At 39.4% G+C, this 24,207-nt stretch overlaps 1 protein-coding gene across 5 annotated transcripts in view; it reads left to right on the top strand.

Annotated features, from left to right (window-relative positions):
- LOC100748507 (putative polypeptide N-acetylgalactosaminyltransferase 9) overlaps positions 1-24,207 on the top strand; it is a 299,103-nt gene that overhangs the window by 139,737 nt on the left and 135,159 nt on the right. The window contains exon 5 of one of the 5 annotated variants that reach the window (XM_033324344.1): positions 23,455-23,520. The exons of the other annotated variants lie outside the window; for them this stretch is intronic. The gene's annotated coding sequence lies outside the window, so the exon portion shown is untranslated. The remainder of the gene's footprint in view (positions 1-23,454; positions 23,521-24,207) is intronic. 5 annotated transcript variants of the gene reach the window in all.

The raw sequence follows: 24,207 nt of genomic DNA, 5'->3' as shown, positions 1-24,207 counted from the left end.
GGAGAACGTGATCGTGTGATAAAAGATCCTGATAAGGTCTGCTTAGCTCGTTCATATCTCTACAATGTGTCTAAGTAGAATTTGAATTCATCGTACAAATGATTCTTTTGAGAATTACCTAGAACCAGGACGATATCTTTTCTCATTTTCCACACGAATGGAGTTACACGCCACTTTCAAAATTGTACAATCTAAATATTAAATCTAAATCATTTAAAATCCACGTTTCACGCTTCGATCCGTAGTTTACGACCCAGTTTAAAAATAGGAGCAGCAGAAACAAGCTACCGTTGTTTAATTTCAGTATCATTTGTTTTCTACTATTAATGCCTCGACTGTTTGAACAGAATAGGTACAGATTACAGGAAACGGACTTACAGCGCTTTCGAAATAAATGGTTTATACGTCGCTTTTAATACATCTGCATAGCTACTGGCAGCAAAATTCAAAGTTGGTCGATGAAACTATACTAATTTGATGAAGCAAGAGCGTCACCAGGGATATTTACAAAAGTGTATCAGCGTTCAATGTCCAATTATAGAAATGGTAGTGTATGCTCTTTCTTCTGCGCGAGAAATCAGAAATACGTTCGTCGATAATCGTCTAAAATATAAACGCAGCCATTGGAACGTCGTGAATTCTCGCACTTGTCGTCCTCTTTCTCCGAAGGAACTTACTCGAGAAAAGAAAAAGAACTGTGCGCCTTCGCAAGTTCCTTGGCGGAATGAAATTCCCATGAATTTATATCGCGAATTATCACGGCGAGTCTACGCTTCGAAAATTAATCGAATTATACGTGATTGAACTTTGATTCCCCGATGAAAACCAAACGAAATTCCCTTTAGATACGGGCGAACTTTTTCGTTGAGAAATTATCGGACGGCGGACGCGATAGAATGCTAATTATCGAGCGAACGTATAACAATTATCGGGAATCAGCGGTTTCCGCGCCGCTCCAATTATTCATTATTCCCCAATGTGTCCAGGATGTGCGGTCGCATTTAGGACAATCGACATTCTACTTTTCGCGAGGCTGCACCCAGCGATAGTTTGTTCGCCGTTTTTATTTTCGAACCTCTCTCAGCCGACTCACTATGAATATCGATTTCTATACAGCAAACCGGCTCAAACGTACTACGCTCCTGGTAGCGATAGACCATCTCGATCGCGAACAAAATTTTGAAAATTAATTGTTCCGCGGAAAATTGCCGTCAGCTAGCCCTAAAAAAAGTGGCCACTCGTTCGGGAAGCTTTTGAGTGATGCGAATAGTAATCGATTTGTACCAAATCGCAGAGTATAATGGAATTATTTTTCAATTATGTTTTCGTCAGGATAATAGACGTGCCTGAGTTAATTCAAATTCGTTCTGAAAGTAGTAAACTATTTTTGTCTCCCTTTATTGAGAAAATCAATCGATCAATCAGATCGTTCTATTAAAGTATAATTTTGCACGCAGTTTTCTCAAGTTAAATATCACCGTAATGTGAAATGTGTTACAAGCGTGAAATATTGTGCGCTTGAATACAAACCTGTGGTTCTCCTGTCTTTGCGCAATCTTTAACGAAGTAACGTTCTCTCGCGAGAAATTGTTAACTTTCGGCTGTAAGTTTCCCCACGATCTTCGCGGCGAGTGCTTTTAATAACAAAATTCTGCGCGTGCCATCGAGCGATGGAACAATTTTTCATACATCTCTGTCAGCTTAAACTCCATCTTTTATCGAAAAGTAGAACAATTCTTCGTAATTAACCTAACTTCTCGACTACCGTAATTTCTAAATTGTTCTTCTTTATCCAACGCCGTGATTCGTTAGAAACTGGTCTCGTGTTTAATTAATAGACATGAAAGCTTTCACGTTTCAATTATTTACGACAAAATATATTGCTTCCTTATAGCACGAACGAAAGTATTTATCCTCGTATTATTAGAAATCAATGGCGATATCTTTCCGATCGATCTTCCACGAAGAAACTCGATCGAACACACGGTTAAAAATCTCTTTCTGCATTGTGATAATTATTCGTATTGTATGCCATCGTTTCTCCATTGATTCGCATTACAATCACGTTTCATTTATCATCGAGGTTCGCCTTAATGAGAAAAAACATTGCGAACCTGACTTTCACGTACATATATCGCTAATCCGACAAAACCATCGTGGTGTTTCATGTGATCGCCGATGTTCACGCAGCTGACGTGCGCGTCGAAACGCGTCTCGTATCCGGGAGAAAAAAAGATGACACTTTTATTTCTGTAAAATCGCGCGAGTCGAGTTTCTAATGTCATGGACATCTTGTAACACGGTTTTCTTCTACGCGAGGAAAAAAAGATCCGTGGCCAATCGTGCAAGCGTTAGCTAGAAGAAAAGACGTGTAAAACGTTTCGAATCAATCAGCGATGGATGCTTAAGGCGAACTTACGAAACCGGCTTAATTAACCCTTTCAGCTGTATATACGTACATTCATCACATCGCAGTCAGCCGGCTGTGATACGTACGATTTATATCGCAAAAAGGGTTTAAACATCTCTCTAAAATAAGTTCGATGAATTTCTTTTGAGCCGTGGTAAGTTTCCTTTACGTATAATTGAACGTAGGAGGGTGGTGGAAACGCAATGCGTTAAAGTCTGAAAGGTCAGTTTTACGAAGAAAATAAATTTGTCGTTTCGTAACTAACAGCCTAAAATATAATTTTGTATTACCAAGATCGAACAGAGAAGCGTTAGGTCAATGATAAATCAAACATAGATTAGTAACCTAACCCCTCAACAAATTAATGACCCTTCTCACCCTCGAGTTGAACGAAAGAATATCGAGCGAAGAAACACGCAGTCTAATTTCTTGAAAACTAATTTCTTTTTACACTTGCACGCTACATAAGCGTAATCAAAGAGCATCTGAAAAGGCAACACGAAATCTCATCGATGAGTCAATGGCTAGAGAAGAAAAGGACGATGGAAGAATTAAGCGAGAGAACTGGAAAGAGGAGAAATGGCGGGAGCAGGATGGTTTAAGAAGTTTCTTCTTAACCGAAGAAGGTTCCTCTGTGATTCCACGGGCGAAAAGAAAGCAGCCGGGTTACTGCTGCTTCCGGTAATCCTACTTAGGAAGTTCGATAATGCCGTGGCTATGAATAACGGTGGGATTACGTGGCAAAAGTCGATGCTGGATCTCTACTTTGTTCGGGCAGCGGGAACTTTCGAATCTCCGTATCGTTGTCCGCTGTTTGACTTTTCCATCGAACTCTGTGGCGACCGGATAAGCGCAATCAGAAATTGCCGGTGGTATCCGGTGCACGTGGAATTTCCACCGGAAATTGACCGTTTGCGGTTCGCGGTGTTTAACTGACTACTTTCATGCTTTTTGGAGAAACCTCAGCTTTCTATCCGATTTTCTAATTTTGCTTTTTTCGTAACGGAAGATCCTTTCACATATTCGTTTTATTTGCTATTTTCGATGTGTTAGCTGGAGTGTAATGCTTTTTTTTCTTCTCGCGCAAAAATTGAGAGAATTATTGGTATTACGAAGTCTGATAGAACTTAAAACGAGAAGCTATTTGGATTCTGCGATTCGGAGAATTACCAATAATTGGTGGTAAGCTAGAGGATGTATGGGAGTATGGAAATAGAAAAATGCCAAAACTATATGGTATAATAATTTTGAATCTTTTGGAATTTTCTCAATATGAATATGAAAAATCCAACTCTTTGCATCCGAGGGCTCCGCTACAAAACGATTATTTCAACGGAAAGAATTTTTCAGATTTCTGTTTTTTAATTTATTCCAGTATCGATTGTCAAGATAATTTTCTAATTTTTCAATTTGCAGCGTCGCGAATAAAACTAGATCGCGTTTATCTCGCGTATTCTTGAAACGAACAGATAAAGTACAATCATAGAGATAAACTCGCGTATTGGCCAAAAGTATCGCACACCAAATAAAATGATATTGCACCGCATGACGATTCAGTGATATCGCGTATGTATGTGAGACGATTACAACTCTTCTCTTTTACGCGCGTTTCTAACCGTATGTTCTTTGTTTTGAAATTGTTTCGAGCAGCTGGTAATATTAACAAATAAAACCTTTGAGCGCAAAGGATTACAAAATTACCAGGGCTTTCTTGGACAATAATTTATTTATTAATTGGATGATAACATCGGCTGATTCGTAAGCGACAAGTCCGGACTTCTATCGTACAATGACATTTTACGTTGAACAGGACAATCACTTGATTCGTAAAGAAACGCGGTACTTCGCTTGAAAATTTTAGAGTTGTTATCGAGACGAATCGAGACGGTAGAGAAGCTCGGTGAGGAAATGGTGGCTCGTCAACGCCACGAGATCTCCGGTGTTTTATAACAAAACTTGTCGGGCGTAACGATTAAGTGCAACTTTTACCAAAGGCAATTATCATCTCCGTGACTGGGTGTCCAGGGTATTTTTATTGCGCGAAAACACGAGACCTGGTGCAAAAACCTCGAGTGCTTGGCCAATCGTTTTAATCAACGGGGGCCATTAATAGTACGTTGTCATCGTATGAATCGTTGCGAACCGCTAACCGCTCGGGGATCGATCTTGAATCGTCGAGACGTAAAAAGCGCATGCTTCTTGATACACGTGAACGTAATTGCGCGAATCGATTTTGTCCCACGGTTACGCGATCACTTTTGCACGGGCTGTTACCATTATATCTGTCTGGATTTATGTAATTATTTCTCGTAATACGAGACAAACTTTTTTAGTGATTGATTTTAATTCTCGACCGTTGACATTGGAATATTTTATCCTAATGGAAGATCGATTGGAAATGTGCAATTTTTTGTCGATATTATACGTATAATGTTTTACAAAAGTAGATATCACGAGTATTTTATCAAACGAGCAGGATATCAAAAAATGGATCATTTTCAGATCTCCTTGCGAACGAGAAATTGTTGCAGGGCACTTCAATTTGAAAGTTGAAAAAAGAAATGAGCTCGAAGATGAAAAACGATCGAAAAACGATCCATGCTCTACCGACCCATCTACGCTGATGTAATGGCTTCCGCTCTGGTTTTGTCGATTAATATTTAAACAAAATATTTTAAATTATTCGAGTGCAACTCGTTCGTGACGCTCGACAAATAAAGTATTGTTGGCTATTGTTCTCACGTAACAACAATCTGGTGGTACTCGAGATTTACTGAATTTCAAACCAGAACTGATTTATCAGCAGAATTTCTGGAGAGTTATTATGTCCATATAGATGAATAATTATTCCGTAGGTGGATCAGAATTCGAAGAAAATGAAGATTAAGTGTAACGCATGGGTGAGTTTGACCGCTGCCACTTTTTCATCTCTGCACTCATTTTTTTCAACTTCCCCATCATATTTCGTATAGATGCCAACATTTTTCGTTCCTTCAGAGATGATCTTCAATTTTCTGCAAGAATTTTTCGTTCGCAAGAAAACGGTCATTTCTTAACGTCTTTCTTTTTGCCTGAAATTTAAAATACTTTGTAAATTTAAACTTTGAGAGCTGATTTCTCGTTTAAATACTTCAGATTATATCACACGACGATAAAGAGAAGCAGATTTCAGCGGCCGATCGGAGAAATATCACGGAACGGATTTATCGTTAATTACTTTCCCTTCTGTGCTGCTATAGAATGACCGATATCGCCAGATCGTTCGATGCGTATCCACGTGGCTTCCGGTAGCTTTGAATAATGGCAAGTGCACGGTCGACGGTGAAAACTGAGAATTAATAACGGTAATTCGTCGAAACTGGCCAAATTTCCAACGTTGCTCTCGATGACGCGTCACCTGCGATTTTTTCCACGATCCTTTTACTCTCGTTTTGTTTCACGCATTCTACCAATATCTACCAAAAATCAGTCTCTCGCGAATATCTTTCCTGTCCTTTATTTATTATTTTTTTCTAGTTTCTGGTACTTCTACATTACGTACGTAACACGGCAATCGCTTCTATTAAAAATTAGTTCGAAACTCGAAACGGTTTTATCCATTTTTTTGTAGTGAACGAATGAGAAGTGTCAGGGCGTTAGATCAGCGTAGAAGAATACTTGCGTCGTCGACAGCGTCGGTGAAATAATTCTTTCTCTTTCCCTCGAATCATTTTCTCTGTCTTTATGCATCGGACAACGTCGAGGTTGCACGGTAGAAAACGAAGAATTAATATCTGATAATTTGTCCAACTGGCTGGAAATTTTTCACATCGGGCAAACGACTAGTCACGATGATACGCTACGCGCGATCCACGAATTTCTCTTTTTTCGCGAGCCGCGCGTTTTTCTACGAGAAAATGTACGCTCACCATCGATTTCGAAAACTCACTGTGGCGGTCCACGCAAATTTGCATAATTCATTATCTACCAGCAGCGGACTGCTGGAATCGATTTTGTTCGAAGTGCTTTCTTTTTTATCTGCCTGTTTACTTGGTCACTTTGTTTCCTTAACTTGGGATTTAATCGATAACTGTGCCACCTGCGTCTGTTTCGCAGCACCCGGTTGAGAATAATTCGAGAAAATATTAATAACATCTTAAATATCCTAGACTAGCACGAATTAGATTTAATCTCTGAAAACACCGATACAGGAAGGAAAATACATTTTCCCAGCACATTATGAGACTTTTAGATAAGTGAAACTTTTATATCAATAACGATAATAATTCTCAGACCCTAGCATCGACTCTACTGAAAAATCACACTGAAAGTCAAGCCTCGAAGAATCGAATAGAATACAAATTTGCTTTTCTACGTGAAGTTCCCGAAGCTATTTAGATAAAACGCTCCTCTGCCATTACCTCTCTGTTATCGAAAAGGAAAAAGAAAAAAATCCCCGGTGGCTTGGAAAGGGCGAAGAAGCAAATTCACCGGCCACTTTCTCGCGTAATCTGGTAAAAAAAAACCTTAAAAATATTTGACGTGCAGTAGCTCGTGTGATCTTTAAGCGAAGTCTCTTATCGAGCAACCACCGGGGATACGAAACGATCTGGGAACCTGCCGAGTGGAAAATTATTAATAAACATATTCAGTGGAAGAATTTGTCGTCGCTAACCGATGTCCCCGACGTCATCAGAATTTTCCATCCAGTCGCGATCCCGTAGCTCGCTAGAAATTCAGATAAAAGTGCCTTTCATCTTCGTTGGTAATATATTCTCGAAAGGCAGAACATGGAGGCGGTGCGGCCATTTCGATTCGCAAAGGAAAAAGGAGAGATCCTTGAGATGGCTGGCTGGCAGGAGCCAGGCCTGTTGGATCCGAGAAACAGGAATGCAGGAAGGTCAGAGGTGAAGGCGAATCGCTTTCGATGATCCAACGGAATTCCCGCCGGATTAAGACGCGAGGTAAACTCTCCTCCGATCTTCTAGCCATCAAGAGCTTCATTCTCGATTGCAAATCGGCCCGCTCCACGCGTTTCAAGTTTTTAAATCGATCAGAACGACGATTTGCAAAACGTTGCGCTGCCAGTCGGGTACTTGCCTAATTTCACGCTCGAAATTATAGAATCGATGCTGGAGATTGTAAAGTGGAAGCACGAGACGTGGTGATTCCTTTCGTCTTTTCTCTTCTGCGTTAATTTCTGATTTTTCGAGGAAGGATCGTCGCGTAACGACAACGAAAGCAAATGATATTTATGAATTTTTCTTAGACATTAGTTACATAACATTCTTAGACATTAGTTATATAACAGATTAGATCTTTCTGAGATGTTGATGTAGCCTTGAGATGCAAACGTAATCCCTTTTTATTTCAGTTTTTTTGATCGTTTATTAGCTCTTTAAACTGCCACGTTTAATAACTTTCTAAACTAACGTGCACGATAAGCGACAATCGATATATTAATATCTTGGTGTATAAATATATCGATTAAAATAATCAGTTTCGGACAAAGCTCGTTCGTTTTCTTGCAAATTGCTCCAGTGATCGAATCTCAAATTTTTATTCGATTATTTATCCGTATTACGTTTTTCTAGAAAGCACGGAATTAGAGAATTTGCTGGTCGAAAAAAATTCTATCGCTGTTACACGATAATCCGTCCCATAATTAATTTTATATCTAATGGTAATATTTTGTTTTTTATCAACCTTCGTAATTTTTCATATTGCTTCTACCAATTTAATAATTCCGGTTAAGTTCTAAAATTGAACGTGAAATTGTGTCAATTTCTTTGATTCTGCGGCTTGAATTTTTCCACTTCAAATTCTATAATAATTTGAATCTACGGTATTTTCCTTCCTCTCTTTCTCTCTCTCTCTTTCTCTCTCTTTCTCTCCCTCCCTCTTTCTCTCTTCCGCAGACATCTCTGTCAATATAGCAGAATAGAAACTGGAATGTAAAAATAAATCAAAGTATCGCCTGAAGAATCGAGGCGAATTTTTCGTGGATCTTTTCTGTCGGGGTAAAATTCCGATCGAAATCGTGGCACAGGAGAGAGACGGGAAGTGGACTCATTTACGTCGAAACGAATTTAAATCTCCTATCGGCCGCAGGATTTGATTGAAAACGGCTCTCGGTTAACTACCTGGCCCGTTCGTGCACCAGACGTGAATTTCGAAACTTCCACTCATTTTTCACGTTCTTCTCTATCCCGTTCTTTCTTCCTTTTATTTTTGACCGAGTAAATTTGGAACGAAACTTTGTTGTTCACAATCCATTACCCGAACCAACCACTTGTACATTGAGAGCCGGTTTGCAATATCCGTATTACTTGTTGCAGGGAATAAAATAGGGTGAAGTATAGGAAGTATTATAATTTCACTTTCGTTTTATTACCTTACTAATGTATTTTAATGCTATATCATTACGTCGATATCGATCAAATCAAATAAATCAATCAGATCGGTATAAGAAACTGTAATCAAATATAATTTTTCCTATCACAAATAAATAGATTTCTGATTATAGAGGGTTAACTGTATATACCGTTTCATCGATTAGCACTTTTTTATATTCTGCTTAAGATCGATAATTCTTTTTTTGTATCTACATCGAATTTACATATATTAATATTAAAACTTTCAAATAAACTAAATTTTTGTAGATTACCTTAAAAATAAATCCGAGTATAATTCTCGGTGATTACAGTTTAATCGGCTACGGATATTAAACATAACGCTTGATCGTCGAATCGCCAATCTCGATATAAAACCTATAAAATTATATCTCTGCTGTGAAAAGTGCCGCCGACCGAAAACACGATTTACATTCCACGTATTACGATCAAAATGTTTCAAATTCGGAAATGACCGCGCGTAAAGATATCCAGTCAGTGAGAGATATAAAATATAAATTTCATTCGCTGCTTTTCGGTAATGTTTCGTCCAGCCGAGAAATACGAGTACGTACACCGAGGTAAAGAGAAAAGCGAAATAGGAAAAACGTTCGATAACAATCGTGATCGCGCGAATGGTTTTACTGGTATTTAGATCGCCATTACGGAGCGAAATGAACTCCGACATATCACGGACCACGATTCGCCAATTTTCGGGCACAATCTCACGCTGCGTAATTTCCCGGAAAGTTCATTGCGCATTTATGCGCCGTGAACATTTCGCTTTTGCGATTTTGTCAGTCGCTCTCGTTCATAATTGAGGAACGGCGAGACAAAGGGACTTTGATTCGCGGACGTTTGACCGTGTGTGATGGAATAAGGATGATCGTCGCTGAAAGCCAGTTACAAGTCCAAGTATGGAACAGCCACGATTCTTCGTATTATCCGTGTTTCGTTCTTCATAAATTGTACGCACGATTGAATTGGCTCCTTAAATCGTAATACGTCTGTTGCTTTTTGTGAATGATCAGCGGGAGAACGCCATTAATAGACAACTAAAAATAAAGCGCGTTTAAGCGACACGAAATTTCCAGCTTGAAAAATTGAATTCGTTAAATTTTGTAATACGGAATATTCGACGAAATGTTGGATATTTGGTACTAAAAATATTATTTTTTATTATCGACGATTTATATTCATTTGCAGGGATATTATCAGATCAAGGGAAAAATCATTTCAGTTGTAAAAATGCGACATCGAATGATTTACAGCCAACATTTGGTAGCGCGCGATCGTTGCGATTTTACGGGAATGAAACTCGTATTTCTATGCACTCGTATGCAGATTCGTGCGATTGAAAATACAAATATGACGAGCCCCGACGGAGTAAAACCGAATTTATCATGCTCGCGTACCACGATTATGATTCTCCCTATGTAATATGCTAAATAGTTAATCCGCTGAATCTTGTTAAATTATAAACTAACGAGATGGTAACGTGATCACCTGAATCGCAATTAACGCAAAGAAATAACGATCTCGTTTACCATCGTTTAAAACCCGGCATGGTTTCATTACTGTAACCAAATAGTCGATGATCGCTTATTCTAATATAATCTGCTTATAAACCATTACGTTACCCCGTTTACGAGTAATATCAAGCAACGTTTGATATTGCGCCACGGGTAACTGTGAATGAAAAATAATGGAAGCCTGACTATTATACGGACAAATAAAATTTGCATCCTTATTGCGAGTAACGCGAGAATTCTGCGTATATTCTCTCTATTTTTATTCGATCCAATACTTGAACGATGGTAGCGATTATTTTTCATCGAATATCAGAAATTAGTATCGATCGATCGCTTTCGTTCGGTTATTATTTTATTTTCGCGTTTCGACTGCCAGTTTCATCGGCGAATGGAGTCCCGAGGTCGCAGTTCTCGCAGAAGGTCGCGATCTAGATCTTGACTCGCGCGAAACCAGTTTGCGAGGCCAGCAAGCTGCTGCTCGTTGCAACACGTTCAGGCTACTGACCCTTTGTGTTTGCTCTCGCTTTGCCACGCAATTTCACGGATTATCCGTGTTACTGCTAATCCACCGGCGATTAAAGCCTTTCTCCAAAATTTCCTGCGTGATTTTCGTACCTTGATCGAGGTCTAGGTTGATTTATTACAGTTATGAAGTAAGCTGGTTAATCGATGGCGTTCAATGAATGTACGATCGAAGGCTGCACTTTCTTTTTATCCCTTCTTTTACTGTAACTTTTTATCAATTCTTTCGTAAATACTTGGCTATAATTCAAACGGCAGTAAGTCTTTTGAAACGGGGACATCGTACTTGACATATCGTCTACGATCATTTGAAGCTTGGTTTTCTCGGGAAATATATTTCATATTCCTCACAGAAGATTAGTTGGAAAAGTAATCTTGCATCGTAAGAGGTTGACAGAAATATCTCGGTATACGTTATGCGTTTTAGAACTGTTAGGTTTACCGTTTATCGCGCTTTCGCAAGTCAAAATTGATCAAATGAAGCGAAGCCCATCGTGTCAAATGTTATTCCCAGTTACCGTAAAATTACCATTTGAAATCGCGTCACGATAAAAGCGCAGACCATAATTGCCCACGGGCACTCTCATTTTACGATTCTTAATCTACTCGTCTGTTCGCAAATAAAAGCGACATATTTTATATCGGCTGTGTCCCGCATGTCTCCGTTATCCACGCGGGCTCGTCCACATGTGTATTTTCCCACGGAACAGGACAGCGGACAGGAACGTTTTACCGTCACGGCTAATAATCTTTATCGAAATAATTCCTATCGAGGCAACGTTCACATTTGGCAATTTTCCTAACGATGGTTGATCATCCCTGGAGGGACAGTCAGCTTGTACGATAGGCATTTTATACAGCTCTGGTTAAGTCAAGAGGTAATTTCCACATTAGCATAATTATATAGAAATCATGAAAATCGTTCATCTGTAAATTATTATAGTTTCTTACTATTTATTTATTTATCTGTTTATGGGATAAATCCTTAGATATGATAGATTAATGGGACATGAAAGACGAGAAAAGAAAAAGGAATTAAGAAAAAGCAGGAGATACATATGTATCAAAAAAAAAAAAAAGAAAAAGAAAAAGAATGAGAATAGACACGTAAGAAGTAGACATAACATAAAAGTATTGACAAAGAAAAGTTACAACATGACATTGTCATACAGAACGCCCAAGAGAATGTTTCAGTGACGCTATAGTTTGGCTAAAGATATTTATGAAATTCTGGCAATCGTACAATGTGCCATGTTGTTTATATCTGCGTTATAGATTTTTTTCATTCGTAAGAAATTAAGTAAGCTAAAAATCCATAGAATGCGCGTGATATTCAAGAATATATAAGACATTCCTCTGCCTAGGTCTTAATCTTTTAATGAAAAACTTTACGCTTTTAAATAAAACACAAACTCAATGATTTCTCTAGCTGACGACCATTATTATTCCTTCCACCTCTCCAATTTTGCTGGCACTAAGTCTTCTAAGCCTTGTTCTGCTAATTGACATAACATTTGTTACCGCTCCAAAAAGTGTTCGAACGTTCAGGAAACCATATTATATTTGACGTACAATAAGTCGATGAGAAATGTTGCCGACAGTTACATTAAAATAAAATGTTACGTAATTTTATTGCAACGCTAATGCGTCCTGTGGCAAGAAGAGTAAGAATGACATTCTGGCATGTTTCTAGCCACGTAGCCCCATAATAGTCTGATAGCATGCAACCGGAAGGCTGTCAATTTAGCAGAGACTGTCATTCAGTCAATGCAGCTCGATGTGCATTACTCAATCTACTCTGTCCGAGGGATTGAGTTCAAAACACGTGGCCCATGTGCTACGTAATTGATCTAGATTCGTGTAGCCGGTTAGATAGGACGTTCCTCTCCTCTCTATAATCTTCGTTTCACTATCACAAACTCATTTTGTGTGTTACGCGCATTCTGTGTACTTTTACATCTCTTAATCTTTTAGAGGATAGATAGAGGATAGAGGATCTGAAATTTGTGTGTATACGAGAATTAGTAATTTCCGCATTGGAAATATCTTACGAGATTAAAGTTATTTATAATCCTGCCTTTACAATTTCCTTTTTTTTGTTGTTGTTGTATGTACACGGGTTCCTACCTCTTGTTAAACGTAGGTTAGTTCACGTAGTCGAAGCGTGTTACGCGTTTGGATGAATCGTTTAGAGCAATACTTGTTCCTTTTTGTCGATTACCCTCGTGGTAGTAATTTATGGTTAAGCAGAAACGTTTTGGAATTGATTACACAAGACGCAGCGTTATGTCTCATAAGAAAAAATAAGAATTATACTCATATAACGTATGATTAGAGAGTAATATATAAGTTTCTTTTTTATTCGAATGGAAATTGTAGAGGCACTTCATTTTTATCGCTAAGTCGATCGATTTATACTGGATAATCTACTTGATCGGTTATGCCGACTATTTTTGTCTCATTCGAGCATGAGTTCGTCGTCCTCGAGGAATTTTTTTAAAATCGACACCCGCGTTGTAAGATTGGAGAAACTAAGATAGTCCCTACGAATCAGTTCGTTCATCGCGCATGACGCATGAGAATTATTAATAATTTTCATAACTTTGACAATTTGGAGTTGTTTTGAAGAATATTTTAACAGATCCAATTGGAAAACATGCTCTACAAGATGCAAAAGGAATCAACATTATTACATACATAAAAAAAACAGAAATTTATATGCATATAAATAAATATAACACGAAGCAACGCAAGTGAGTCAGTAGGAATTAAAGCACTGACAGTTTAAAGCGAAACTCGTCCTACTCGTCGACTATCCAACATAAAAGTCCCGTACAATCTCTACGAACGTCCCTCGAACGAGTCACGCACTCATTCCGATCATCACCCATGAAGTACCCAAGAATCCCTGACGACTCGTGGAGCCATCAGAAACGATCGACGGAGGAAACCCGATTAGAAGGCACTTAGACACCGCGTGGAGCCTTCTCCCTGGCGGGATCCTATTATCGTCAAGTCCGGGTCTCTCCTCGGAGGCTGGGTCGTGCTCGAAGCTCCTCTACCAAAGTGGAAGAGGTACATCGTACGTATATGCGAAGTCGTTAAAAAGTCCTGCTCTCAATCTCACGGCCCGTTCCTCGGCCTTGCTCTTGCAAGATAGAAAAGCAAAGAGCGAGGGGAAAGAGAAGAGGAGGAAGGAAAACGTCTGAAGATTAAACGAAGAACGAGACGAGAATAACGAGGCTAAAGGGCTAGAAGATAGACAGAGAGAGGAGAAAGGCAATTTAAGAGAGCAAGAGAAGTAGAAGATCGGTTCGAGTGTCGGTGAAGAAGAGACGATGAAAAGGTTGCAAGAGTGAGAGTGAGTGAGAGAGAGATAGAGAGATAGAGAGATAGAGATAGAGAGAGAGAGAGAGAGAGAGAGAAGGGGTTAGGGAAGGGGTTAAAGGCAGGATTAAGTGAGAGAGGAAGGAACGGACGATGCTATGGGTGTCGGGCATCGAACTCTCGGGCGCAAACACGAGATGGTATTACGTGGAACGACTGATCACGACGGCATGTGAAGGTGTCTTTAGAGACCTCGTGAGGGCACGCGAAATAGACTCTCGCGGGACTTAACGGTGTTCGAATTGCCGGTGACTCCACCGAGAACTGGACGATTCTCCTTTGCTCCTCTGACCTTCGTTCACGTAGCTTATGACTGATCGAGATCGCTTCGGCACGATCTTGCATTTTATTTGATTGTCTCCTTCCCTCAACCATCCTTGCGACCGTTTTGCTAAAGAGATCGACCTCGTGAATCTTTGACGACGCTCGCTTGGTTTATTGCTCCCTGCGCCATTCCTCCAGGGTTGCATTTGTTTGGTCGACGATTGGGGACACTGTTGGGTTTTGAGAGGTGACCGGCTGACGTTCGGAGTAACCGTGAAACTCGGATAAATCTTACGATCCTCCTGAAATAGTAAATATACAAAGTGTCCGTTTTATCTGGAAACACGTAAATATCTGGGAAACTATGAACGATGCAAGAGAATGTTTGAAACAAACGTTATGCGATTCCGCAGGGGACGTATTACGATGATATTTATTTTGCCGTGCATTCGCCTTGCAAAGATTATATTTTTTTTTTTTTTGTTAAGATTATATTTGTAAGTCTGAATATATTCTTTTATTTCGTATTCTTATAGTCGACGTCAAAACACTGCTTACCTGTACTTCTGCATACACCGTTATCGAGATATTAAGGTTTTAGAAGAATGGGAAGTTGTATATTTTTCGATGGCAAACATGTAGGACAAGCGACTAGTCGTTCGAGGAATAATATTTAGTACAAACACACAGTGCATACACAATCGGCTCCTTTTAGAGCTACAATGATGTTTGATCGAGCAAGCTGACCAACCTAGTGTATACTAGATAACGCCAATGCCGGCGGCATCGCGGCAGATCAAAAGATTTGATACCTCTATAGTAATTCATGCAAACTACAAGTAGTGTTTTGGAAATGTTTTGATCTAGACTATGCAATAGTCACAAGAATATGCAATAGTTCCCGTTTAAGAATACAACCCTGATCTTCACAGAGTTTTTCACGATCGTTGCAAGGTAAAATAAATATCGACGTGATATATTTTCTCCCTGAAAATCGAACGACAAAGGTTTCAAACCTTTTTTCATATCTCCGATAGTTTTCGAGATATTTATATTAATTAAATGTAAGTATCATTAAATGCTCGTTCTGACAAAAATGCGAAAACACTCGAGGAAAAGAAGCCTTCGTCTTTATTAGACAAAACTTCAGTTTTTCGACCTACCAAAATTCATCCTACCGCTATTATCCAATTCAGCCCATTTCACGGACAGGATGGTCGAAATTATTCCACCGAAAACGCCTCCATTTAATCACAAATGGTTCTCATTTCCACCCCTTGTAAATCTCACAAATTCCATGCCATCTTAGCCATCCTTTCGGTCTAATATTTTTAAACGAATCACCCTATTCAGGGTGCAACCTAACGTAGAGTACCTTCCGTTTGTCGCCGCCTAATTAGTGCCGTTGAGATTGCCTCGACAAGAATTTGTTAATTGAAGCCGCTAGGCCGCATCCGCTTTGGCGCGGGCTTGGAAGCAGGTCGAATTAGATTGGCAAAGGGGTGGCTCGGTGACGAAGGGTGGAAAGGTGCGCCGCTTATTAGGAGGCACCATCTGGCTCCACTTATTGTACCGTGATTCGTCCCCGGCGGTTATTGCGACTGGATGTGGAATTTAAATGCGACCTGGCCCGTCGACGTTTTACGTTCACGGCGGATGTTTTCCTTTTTCCAGCGAAGGAACGTCGTTGAATTTTCATTAAGCAATTATTCGCAGCGCGACGCTGAAATACGGCGCTCGCGCGACAGGTGTAACGTAATAAGTTTCGCGATTCCGCGTGTCGTTTCGCGAGTATTTGAACGCCGTGCAAAAATCCACTCGGGACCTTCTCGCCGCTTTCAGTTGCTTGCAGTAATGTGATGTAACATGAAGATTATGGCGTCTTAAATGCGCAATTTAGTTTTGCGGGAAATTAGAGAATTAACGAAGATGTACTTATCGCGAGTTGCCTCCACGGGCTTCGTACAACGGAGACCGAAGTTGGCTGCTTGTTGGGATAGGTTGATTAATTGTTAATAAGTTTGCATTGACGCGTATTCCACCGCGGAAAAATTTATTAAACGACAGAAACGAGTCGCTTGACGTTCATTTGTTTTCGACGCCGTAGCTTTACGATTGAGAGTTATCGACGTCCGTCGCAAAATTGGTTACATAAGTAAATATTTGTTCATAGAGATTTTATGTTTTCGCGTTCTATATACAGAATAAACATCAGAATAAATATTAGAGATATATTTTAAAGTTTGTTTACTAGACGACCTATCGTAACAGTATTTTTTAAAATACATCAGCAATTTAGTTACGTGAAATATCGAAATCAAAATGATCTATCGATGCTGGTTGACTAATAACGTCCGTTTTTATTTACGTAAGTCTGGGCTCAATGTAGTTCGTGTAAGATGTCGATTCACTCAAGATATGTAAAAGGAAATTTACTTTTTTACAAGTACAAGAATTATATATCAGACTGCGAAGATCATGATTGAAGTATCATTTTAATGATACTTTCTAATACTCTAAGTTTTTCTATGAAAATTTCAATCATTATTTTGTTATTAGGAAAGCGATTTTTATGATCTGTTTAAATTTGATTAACTTATAAATACATTTTAATTTACGTGTAATTTATTGAACATAAATCTTTAGTTTATTATATAGTATGAGAGAATGTATCATCATTAAGATAAGTTACTAATGACGTTTTCTTATCTGATCGTATAGTCATATAGTCAGCCTACCTCGTACTATAAGTCTACTAACCCCGACGATGGGGTTGGTTGGCCGACGTGGAAAGTGTTAGAAAAGCATTAAAATATTTTAATTGCTATCGCGTTAAGTCAACTTTAATCATTTAACGAGATAGTCGAGTGTATATACTTTATCAAATATAATTGACCATTATAACGATATTCCGTCCATATAACTTGTTAAAAATAAAAACTGAAAAAACTGGTTTACCAGCACCTACTACGAACACATTAGAGTTCGAATACTACAATGATTAAAGAAGACATTGACAATAATATTTGAATTTCGAGGTGTCGATTTCGGTAGCATTAACTTAGATGCTAATTTTGAAGAAAATTGCATCTTAGTAATTATGAATAGACGTACTGTTTGATTGATTATTATACAGTGTGATTCAATACGAAACACTTGAGATACACGTTCCGAAAAGTATATATTTTCTATACCAATTAAAATATTTCGTTTCACTCTACGTTGATAACCTTTCGCACCATACATTTCAGCTCGCAACCATCTCTCATAAATCATAAATAATTCATGTGCCGTTTCACCATATGTTCAACGTTTAACAACGTATCACGAGGAAACAAGCCTTACGTCGTACCATCCTTATTCCCCGGCAATTTCAATTTACAGTTACGCATTTAGTATGCCACTCAAGACGAAAGTTTCGAAAATTACGTTAACATAGCGAGGCTGAAATATTCGTTGGAACAATCCTGCCGGACGTTATTGAAGTTCTCGTAGAAACTAGAAATCATCTTCCCGGGACCCCAGGATAATCATCTCGATCCGGATTCTCGGCCTCGGGCGCCGCCGACTAATAAACTTATCGAATCTGTCGATGGCAACTTTACTCTTGCGCTCAGAGGCTTATACAACTTCCCTCGACGCTCGCGGAAACGCGATCCGACGTGGATGTAACAATTGCGTTAGCAGAACGAGAATGCAGCCTGAACGTTCCCTGCCCAGGGACGAACGTTCCCTGGCCAGGGATGAGCGTGTAACGTCAGGGAGTTCTCCGAAGCTCGTTGAGTTCAGCGAATTTGTGACGACTGTTGGAGATTCGAACGATGAGTTCGCGACTTGGCGTTGTTGGTGTTGGAGTTTAAGAAAAGTTTGATATCGTGATTCGACGCAGTGTCAGCAAATTTCACCTTGCAATCGGACTGAAAATTTCCCGTTGCAATGTTCTACATTTTGCAGAGATCAAAGTTGAGCATAATTGGAATTGTTATTATTCGATACGAACGAATGAACGCGCGAATGTAGAAATTGTAAATTTCGGAAATTTTGTGGCAGAATAAAAATCAGATGCGGCTGTTGCACACTGATCGATATTCCACGAGATGATACGTTTTATCAAAGTTTCCCGCACGTTCTTTCCGTAAGATTGAAAGTATATGACAAATTTTGTAAATCCTAGCGGAGAAAGTCAATTGGACGAATGATACCTCGGTTTATATTAAATAAAAAATACATGTGCTCGAAAGATTTACGGTAAAGCCTATAGTTCTCTGCAAGCTTCCAAATCACTGCTGCATGCGCGGCTAATGCTTCCGAAACCGCTCTTCGTTTCACGAAACATTGGAAACCGTGTCGATTTTAAGCGAAACCAAATAACGCAACGACCGTAAAATGTCGAAGCAAAAATGTCATCGGGCTATCGACCGTAACAACGGCGGCGTTAATCCGAGTCTTCATGATGCCGGTTTTCCCGGAAGCATCAATCACGGATTTCGTTCCATAGATCCCATCCTTGGCTGGAGGCGATCCTCGCGTCTCCCATTTGCGGAATCGACATCGACAACGCCGCGATAATCAATCAAACGTCAATACTTCTGAGAGAGTGGAAGCTTTGGAAAAAAGAGGCGGCGTTTTTTTCATCTGGAGAACGAATCGGTCAATTAACGAACGAAAGAAAGGAACAGAGGAAAGAAGGGGGATCGATTGATCGATCGATGGAGCAGAAACGACAGGATTTATCCGGCGTTAACGAGCCGGTCGACGAATTTCTGACCCCGTTATTAAAGCCTGGAGTATGTGGCGTATCGATTCGATGAGATGAGATAGGCACACGTACGCGTGGATCAACCTCCGTTCGATCCGCGAATTCTCGTGGCGTGCCTTCGACATGCGGAGCGTGAAGATGCCAGCGGCGTCACGCAAATATCCCGTCTGTCGACTGAAATTAGACGGTCAAACCGCATCGTCTAGGCTCGAGATGCCTGCCTCGTGGGTATTTAACGAGTTTCGCGTGGTAATAGTTTAATAAAGTTCGTCAACGGTAACTCGCTTCTCACCTCGCCTCTCTCTCTCTCTCCCTTTCTCTCTCTTTCTGTTGGTTTAGCGCACAGCGTTCTCTCCAAGGGAGCTACTTTTGACGCGAGAGCACGCTTGCGACAGCCTCCTTTTGTGAAGTGGCCACGGAAGGCTGACAGCGTGGGACAGTATGGTAATTCGACGGCGTGAAACCTTCTGGATATTCTATTATGGACTGGAACGTAAAGATTCACGAGGTTGCGCGGTTTCGAGGAAAGCCTCTGCATGACTATGTGTTTGTACAATGATGTTGGTAGTGGTAAAACGTGTGTAGAAGGATTTAGTGGGTTAGTGGTACGGTATCTGCGCTCTATCTACGACCGCTTTTACAATGATTTCATTGACATTGTATTTTTTCTAAGTCAATCGATATATCGATTTGGAAATGTAACGTTCTTATTTGTTTAGCGAATGACGAGATTTATTTAGAAATGCCCTGCAGGGGCAAAATGTTTTACTTATATCGGAAGAAGAAATCGAAAGGGAGCTTCTTCTTCGTGGAAGCTGCTTGGAATATCAATTTTAATGTTCCAGAAGGGAAACATTTATGAAGTTATCGTGTTTCTATATTCCGTCGTTCTCGAGAACGATATTCTTCCGGATAAGAGACTGCAAAATAATATTTTGAATAATTTCAAAGTTGAAGCAATGAAAACGAGTGTCTATATCGAGACACACTTCGGAATATCAATAAATCACGCTGCAAGAAGGTGCAACGAGCAAAAATCTAGGTGCAACTCTATTAAAGTTCACGTAGATAAAACATACGATAATATCTAACGACGAAAGTGTCTCTAGTTGCTCGTAAATGCTCCGCGGAGGCAAAAAGTTTTACTTGTATGTATCAGAGGAAGAAATCAAAACGGAGGTTCTTCTCCGAGGAAGCTGTTTAGAATATCGACTTTAATGTTTAAAAAGGGAAGCATTTATGAAGTCCTGTTATCGTGTTTACGTGTTCCATCGTTCTCATAAAAGATATATTCTTTCCGTTGAGCAACTTATTTTAGATGCTCGACTTAAACACGCAACATCGACAGGAAATTCGCGAATACCTCTTTACACGATCGAGAAACGGCTCAGGTATGCATGTTTACTGTTGCGTGATTAATTTATGGAAATTTAGCTCATTTACCGATAATCAATGGAGATTTATGCCGGTTGTATTTATATCTGATGAGATGAGAAATAAAGTAATAGACTGTATTAATAGCGATTCTAGTTTTATTATTTGCAATTGCTAATTACTTATGCAACTTACAATTCCCCATGTTCGCCTAGATATTACATAAATTTATTACAGTGCCGTACATAATCTGTCTTATCTTTAAATGCATTTAACGTGCATTTCTAAGTACGAGGAACATGATCGTTTAGTAGGTCAAAATTCGCAATCTATTAAAAAAATTACCGCGTTTATCTATCATTTGTGCGGAAAATTATTCAGAATTACATAACAATGTCAGATGACATACAGATAGGGAAATGCAAGTAGCCATAAAACGCAGTAATTCTCGTGCAGCGACTAGTTTGCTCGTATTCGTAAGAATTCAATAATGTTTGTGAGACAAGTACGCGCATTACGTAAGTGCAAAACATCGAGATCCTTTGTCGTGATTAAATTTCAACGGTGTTTGATAATCGGCGTGGCTTATGCGCTTCGTGTCGTTAAACTTGCCCCGGAAACCGGAAATTCTGATCCTCTCTCCGTTTACGTTTCGTCATCGTATCGGGGAAATAACAGGCAGCAATTTTATAGAGTTGCTCACCCGCGACGTTTTGAACCTATATTCGACGGGAAATATTACACAATAATATTCCACAGCCACTTGGAAGTACCAGACTCTAAGATGGACGATAAAATGAAAATGTCTTCGAGCAAGTTCGGGTGCTTTTTATTTTTCTTTTTTTTTGTAGTTTTTTTGAGAATTTCATCAAACAAAGATTTCCTTCTCTAGTTTAAAATCGTCATTAGCATTTAAAATATACGCTTAAAATAATATACTTAAATTTATAAAGTGGGTGGTTCGTGTATTTAAATCTCTTTTTACTTGCAATTCCTCTTCGTGGATTCGATAATATTTTGAGAATGTTTGTAAGCTGTGTTTTCTTCGTTCTTTTAAGTTAGTATTCATTTTTGTTGAAACGAAGTTTTATCGGAGTTTCTGTTATAGTAAAACACGAAAACTATAAAATATCTTTAAAGAGGAAAGAACGTCGTTCAATTGCTGCTATCTCAGAGAACGTTCTTTAACGAAAAGTACATAGAAAGATAAAAATAAAGAGAAAATACTTTCCTCTCCAAAAGATATACATACTGTTTGATTACATTCTCTGAAACTTTCGTTCAAAAATATTAATAACTAAAACATCTAGATCGATCCGTAAATTGCTCCAAGCACTTGAACAACCTTATTACATCGTATCGGTAAGAAACTACCGAGGGGTTTTGAAAAGTGGCGTTGACCTCTTGACCCTTCCCTTAGAATCTCAAATCGACTGCGCCTTTCGCCATAAAACGTTTAATTCGCCCAGGAAGCAGCCTTGTCTACTCACGATCTCCTATTTTTCCCTGCTCGATCGAGGTATACGCGCGGTTCGGTGAAAGCGTGAATCCTTTCCGCTATTGTTCGACGCCATAAATCCGCTCGATATCGATGACGAGCAAACTCAATCTAAAACTCCGTGTTGTGGCGTTTGCACGCGATAAAATTCCTAGAAATTGCCTTGTTCCTCCCTTTCTATTTCATTTTCTTGGTATCTTTATCTTCCCAGAATCCCGTAATTGACGCAAAAAATAGAGAAATAGGATTGTAGTTAATAAAATGGGTCAAAGCGAGAGAGAGAGAGAGAGAGAGAGAGAGAGAGAGAAACGAGCGTCTGCTAGATCATTTTATCGAAATAGTACTACGTTTTTCAGTATGTTGAAAAACCATCACAGAAGGAAAAGAAATAAAACCGATATGAATCCCTTGTCACATTGGAATTCCTGGCAATGAAAAAGCTGGTCAAGCAAGCCGCCGACTCTCTAAACACCGTCAACTGCGACAACTTACATATGAACGACTCGATAAAAGAAGCAAAAGATAGTTTAATATTACGAGTGGGAATCTGAATGGAATCTAACAGCCCCGCCTTATGGTAAAAATATCACCGAGACCGTTTCAAGAACGGAAAAACGAATACTATATTTGCTAGGAGATCATATTTCACGGATTAAGATTGAACATACCAAGATTACACATTCCCACAGTCTATCGTTCAAAAGACCAACTCCTCGATACAACGAGTGCTCTTCTGCAATTACAGTAGATTATCTAATCTTACTCTCTCCTAAGTATAATCTTTCATGTGATAAGCGTAGATTGATAGGGTCGCTTAAGGACAACCTGAAAAATGAGAAAATTCACAACTTGATCGAGTTGTAAAGGAATCGAAATTAATTGTAAGATTAATGTAACGCTTACGTACTAGTTAATCTTAAGCTATAGCTAATAACCGTTTAGTTGATAGGACTTAAAACCCTTGAAAAGAACTTAGTTTCTAACAGAGGAATAATTGAACATTCTTGGTTGTTCGTTTCGTATCCTAATGGCTACTTTCAGCATGTAAAAATCGTTACCATGCCAGTGTTAGGACATTAAGGGCATCAGGTGGCGCGTTTAAATCGCAGGGCGAAAGGAGAAAATATTACGAACCGTTGTGGGCGGTAAATTAAAAGTACGCGAGATTTAATACGAACGTATTGCGTGTACGCTTGAATGGGGAACAGAGGTCCCAATAACTTTGTTTCAAGTTACACGAGATCACGAAAGCGCCGGTCTTAGCCATGTACTGTATCGTTTTAGGCGTCCCGGTCACGTTAATGGAAGAAGTAATTTTCGTTTTTTTAACTTTGCAGGTACGTACAGTTTGCTGAAACGAGTAGAAATGCTTGGGCGTTGGGCGTGGTGCTGTTGAAGCGCTCGTAAGTAGCGATAAGGTTATAACTTTGGATTGATTTTTGTATTACCTTCGCGAAAAATCCATTATTATTTTTCGAATTCTTTCTTGAAAAAGACTCCAAGAGAAACCTGCGATGTTTAGTATCTGCTCTGACTATACGTTTTTACATCTTACATATTCGTAACTAGTTCAGGGTGAGCATATTTTAACTCGCATTATAAAAAGTACCTTAGCAACATCAGGTTCAGGACATCGTTACGTTAAGATCGCTCAGCGCTGCGATTGCACATCAAACTCACGCGTAATGATTTTCTTCCACGAGCCGAACCTCCTCTGCCAGAACGATAAACAATTATTCCAAATTTTCAAATGTAATATTTTCCGATGCTTTAAATCTACTATCGACGGTAGAACGGATAATACCGGTCCTCTCTACAGCAGTCTGCGGTCCAAAAAAATTAAAGAAAAGAAAAATCATTTCCAGCTACTCGACCACAACAATTATATCGGCCATCGCGATAGTTTATCTGATCGAAGAAACGTCCGAAGTTCGTAATTAATACGAGAAAAGGGAATTACCAGGGGGATCGTGATTGGTTTCCTGGCACTAAACAATCTTCTTCCTCTGTCTCTGCTCCTCGCCCCATGTTCCCAGTTCGATTCAGTCTCACCCCCTTTTTTGTCATTGCGAAGTGGATTCAAAGGGGGG

The sequence above is a fragment of the Bombus impatiens genome, unplaced genomic scaffold (genome assembly GCF_000188095.3).
Source record: "Bombus impatiens unplaced genomic scaffold, BIMP_2.2 scf_2222, whole genome shotgun sequence".
NCBI classification, from domain to species: domain Eukaryota; kingdom Metazoa; phylum Arthropoda; class Insecta; order Hymenoptera; family Apidae; genus Bombus; species Bombus impatiens.
Note: the sequence above shows the minus strand (reverse complement) of the source record. Positions and strands in the feature narration are given on the sequence as shown.